General features: G+C 38.6%; 1 long non-coding RNA gene across 1 annotated transcript; it reads left to right on the top strand.

Moving 5' to 3' along the window:
• The first annotated feature begins 487 nt into the window (after positions 1 to 487).
• On the top strand, positions 488 to 2714 carry LOC105357301. Its single transcript, XR_911289.3, has 2 exons — positions 488 to 2464; positions 2649 to 2714. It is a non-coding gene; the product is annotated as an uncharacterized LOC105357301 (long non-coding RNA).
• Positions 2715 to 5082: the final 2368 nt, after the last annotated feature.

Below are 5082 nucleotides of genomic sequence, written 5' to 3'. Positions count from 1 at the left end.
AAAGAACATAATGTGCATTTGCAGCGACGTATGCTTCAGACGATGTCCGATTGGCCAATCTACATGTCAATCAAGTCCCGTACTTCTGAGTGAGGAGTTTGATTGGTTGGTGTATTTTAAAGAAGTACTTTTTTTTTATATCTTTTCTGGCCCGCGATCTACACTCATGTCCTTAAAGATCGACGTAATGAGCACCCTTGATATAATATATACATGCATAATATATATAATGATGTCAAAACGGGTTGTGGCTCCGGGTGCTTCCTTTTTTATTAGGGGCGGTCCCAAATGGCTCTTTGAGTAAAAAAGGTTGCCGACCCCTGGGCTGGGTTAACGATGACCACCTTCAACGGAAGTTGGACTGCTGTTGGTGGAAGAAGAACAGGAGGCGGGCGTCAGAAAGTAAAGACTGAAACACGGGAGTGTAGGATTAAAAATGGGACTTTTGGATGTGTGGGCCAACATGATGGACAGAAGAAAGGTAGATGTGCTGTATTTGAAGAGGAAGTGAGGCTTGTAGATTGGGAGCAGGTTCAGGTTGGGTGTGGATGGAAAGAGAAAATGGATAAGGATTCATCCTAAAGGATGAGTTTGCTAAAAATGTTCTGGAGGTGAAGAAAGTGTGAAACATAGAGATGAGTCTAAAGCTGGAATTTGAGGGTGTGATGTATGTTCTTAGTGGTTCTGACCCTCAAGTTTGATGGGAAAGGGAGAAACTCTGATAGGAGGTACATGAAACGATTTGGAGTTATGAATTAATTTAAGAAATCCAGAGGAATTGAAGATGAAAACATGTCACTAAAGTGCAAAATGATTCACTTTTTGACCCTGTTTGAGACTTGTGTAAAAACAGCTCCCTTAAAAACATTTAAACATTGATTTGTAAGCCCAACAACAAGAAAGATCTTTTTGCCACAGACGGGCAAAATGTTCTTAAAAAAACAAAAACAGCCCAGAAAGGAGGGATTTTATACCTTAAGGTGGATGGTTACAATTTTATAGATTTCTTAAATAATGGCACAACTATCCAGACACAAGGTACCAACAAAAATAACAGACATTAAACCAATAGCTTTACATATCTTATAGAAGGTAGTTAAGCATCTGTTTAAAAAACGAAAACAGCGAACTCATGCCGTCTTTTTGTTTGCTGATGAGCAACAAGCACATATGTTCTGTTCAGCTTGTTATTTTACTTTTTCAAGAACCTGTGGATCATAACAGGACTTTTGTTGACTTGCATTCTGCCAGAAGATTAAAAACTTGTTCTCTGCTTAAAATTGCATGAGAAGGATCTCCTGACGGGGCCAAAGAGGCCGTCCTGGAACTCGGCCACGACACAAAGCTGCAATTATTTATAACGCCTCCTGTTGAATAAGATCTACATGGGAATTTAAACTTGCGTACCTCAAGGTGTCATCTGTTTGTCTTTGTGGTCGTTAAAGATGGAGAACTAGAAAATTGGGTCGCCTATCTGAACCCAGAAATTCTTAATTGCTTAGTATACATTGTGGTTTTGTTTGATTCTGCTGCAGCAATGTGCTCCTAAGCCATTCATCAGTTTTTGATAAGAATTGTCATTTTAGATTTCATTTCAAGTTTTTATTTAATCCTTTCATTACATTTGGTGATCACAGTCATTGATTTCATTGGAACATGCAACAAAGATCCCTTTTCTGATCATTTTTGGTAGAAATCAAAGAAAAGTGGAGTTAATGTAAAAGTAGAGGTGCTTGATTCTCTTACATTCGATGCTACAGGTGGAATTGATACTGTCCAGTAGCAGAAACTGCCATCTACTCGTTTTAATTCAGAACAAATTCCTGTCAAACTGCTGGCTGACCACGTAACCTCAATTTCAGTATAATTGTTCCCCTCCTGCTGTGTCCCAGTTTCATGCTGTCACGTGGGACACCTACTCTGCCCCTAACCCTCAGGCCCCCCTCAGCTGACTGAGTCCAGTCTCAATAATGGAGAGTTTGCTCACAGCAAGTTGAGTGACACTGTGTTTGTCACCCAGCAGAGTATTTAATGCCCTGCAGTTACCCAAGCAGAGCAGCTTTGGGGCAAACATTTCCTCACAGAGCTCTGTGAGGGTTTCATTTCAAAAATCCCTGGTACTGCTTGTAAATGACCCATTTTAATTGTTTTCTTATTACCGGTTTATTGTTGAACATTTCCTTTAACTGAAGATTGCTCTAATTTCAAAAGAAGTATGTTGAAGATGTAAAAGAACATTATAAAAAAACAGTATTATTGTTTGTAATGTGTATTTTGTTTTGAAGACTTTTATTGTGAAGGTCCCACCCACCTACTTCCATTTTTTCTTTGAAATCCCTGTCAGTTCAACAGAAACAAAAAAAAAACGGTTAACAGCTGATGCTATGGCAACAAAGGAAACAGACAAATGACAGACTGTCTAAAGCTATAATTTGTTTTTGGCATCTAGCTGGAAGGCGAACAGGTATGATTTTTGGTTATGTTTACTTTGTATACATTTTGTGATTATTTTCAATTTGTTTTGTGTACAATAACAAAAAATGTTTCTGTTTGAAGTCATTCAACAATCTAACGCTACTAGCTGAAGTAAAGGATGGTTGTAAATCAAAAAGGAATTATTGTAAAGTTGTTGTTTTGCTTTTCTTCAGCTCTTACGGTGTGACTATGACTGTGGAGTAAATAAATGGGTTGGAATACCCCATCATAGTCCATCAGTTACTATCATTGAGTCCATCGTCTGAATCAAGTCCGGCTGGAATGCTACACTGCTAATTCAAATGTTCTTCAGCACACAGAGTGTATTTTTCTGACCTGTCTTAGTTTTTAAAGCACTCTAATCTGGATGTCCATTTAAAAGGCTATTTGGTAAATTTGAAAACTCAGTTTTGTTTTAATTGTGCTTTTTTTGTGCAGCCTCAGTGAACCATCCCTCCTCATTGCAAGTGAGAACATCCAGTTGAAGGGGGTCTCCAGCTTCCATCGCTTGAGTGTTGTGCAGGATAAACCTCCACCTCCATCCGCACCCATCAAGTCCTCCACTATGCTCTCCTGTTCGACCTTTCACCTCTCAGGGGCTCACGAGCGCCAGAAAAAGCAGCCACATCACAGCAATCAGCGTCCAGCTTTTATTCACTTCTCCAAGGCTATCAGGCCCAGTGTCCGTCCTCGAGCTGTGAGACGTCACTCTCACAATCCGGCGCTGCACTTGGAGGCTGGGCGGGCTGACCTCTTGACCTCTGCCAGCCGACACGGTAGCTCCTCATCTTGGGAAGAACCTCTTTGTGTGGTGGGGAAGCCGTGCCTTCTGCGCTGCAGCCAGCGTGCGGCCAGCTCACAGCTTCACATCTTTCTGCCCAGCGAGGCGGAAGTGGAGGAGCTGGACAGGGAGTCTGTGGATGAAGGCTTCATGGATGAGTTGGACATCAAAATAGGCTCCCTGAAACTCCAAGAGGAACCAGTAAAGACTATCACAAGCCCACCAAAGACCCACCAAAGAAGTTGTTAAGAACCAAAACACAGTTCTGCTTGGATTCCTGTGTATTTCTATAGACCCAACAGGCAAAATGGGAAACGTGCAGCTCATTTATGGGGAAAAAATGTAATGGCAATGTGACTACCAGGAAAAAAATGTATTGAAAGACATTATTTTTTGCTGAAACTTTAAAAGTATATTTGTTTTAATTCCTGTTGAAAGTACTTGAAAGACGGCCTTCTTTGGTTAAAACTGTAGATCAGACTATTCATGTCTGATCAGCCTAATATGTGAAGGTGAGGAAAAGCAAACAGAAAATTAAGAAAGTTTGGATAATATACCTCATTAATAAATGTAACTAATATCAGAGTTCATGAGGTTATTTCTGTATTGTATTATGATAGATCTTTTAGTATTGCGTATTGAGATTTTCAATTATTTATATTTAGTAAAAGCTGTAAAAACACAACCACCAAGTGTTTTCATTTAAAAAAAAAAGATGTTTTCACGAAAAAAACCTGATGAACATTAAAAAATTGTTGGTTTGAACATTTCATCCAGTAGAACAGAGCTGTTTTCAGCTGGTCTGCCAATTAAAATGAGATTCTTAAGCATTTAAGAATTTAACAATTTAACAACCCACATTCTTTACACCTGCTCTAAAAAACACAATTTGTATAATCTTAAAAAAACAACAGAACATAAGTTATACCAGTGAGATATAATTGCAAAGCTACAATTTACCAAAATGGGTAAGGAAGGCTAAACTCTACAGAAATTGAAAACAAACACAGCCATTGCTTTTGGAGCCAGAATCCTCAAGCTTTGTAAAATAACATTACAATTTAAAATCAGGGTTAGTTTTGATCTATAACTGGGACTGCACAATAAACTGAATATTTTGTAAGGTAGAAGTAAAATACTTTGTCTCAGTTGATTACCTAGATAAAAGTAAACAATTCATGATGTCATATCAAAAGAAAATGCATTCGATGCAAGATTATAGATTTGGTCTAAATCCTTCCTCCTAAAATAAAGGTGCATATTTTTGTATTACTCATGGTATTGCCAGATATAAAAATAAAATTTGGATTTGAATGGATGAAAAAAGACGTTTCCTCTTTTTGCGGTCTGTTTAGCAACAACAAGGCTCTTATTTATGTAATGAAATGTAAAAAAAGTAAGTTTAAACAGCTTCAACATATCATGGCTGCTTCAGAGTACAGCTTCTGTGCCAGAACGTGCTTCTTCTTGTGGTGAAGTTAGGATAGGCTTCATTTGTAATCAACTTCTTTACGGTTGTCAGATGAAGTGCGGTGACCCCACATGCTTTTAGTCACAAACCCTCACATTTTTGGTTCAAATTAGAAGTTAATCTGGATGCATAAAATGTTGCACTTCATTTAATGACTAGAGTTATAAATAGAAAAATAAACCTGAAAAAATATATTGAAAAAACATGTTTTGTGTGAAGTAAACATGGGAGAGAGAAATGATCTTTCTTTGTGGCCAGCCTCCAGAGGCAATTTGAGGTACTGCATCACTTGGTACTTCCGGTTTTGCGTCACGATCAGAAGCGAAAAACCGGGGTTTGGCACCGCCCCCTTTTT

The sequence above is a fragment of the Oryzias latipes genome, chromosome 11 (genome assembly GCF_002234675.1).
Source record: "Oryzias latipes chromosome 11, ASM223467v1".
Lineage (NCBI taxonomy): Eukaryota > Metazoa > Chordata > Actinopteri > Beloniformes > Adrianichthyidae > Oryzias > Oryzias latipes.
The sequence above is the reverse complement of the archived record's forward strand: the minus strand, read 5'-3'. Positions and strand labels throughout refer to the sequence as shown.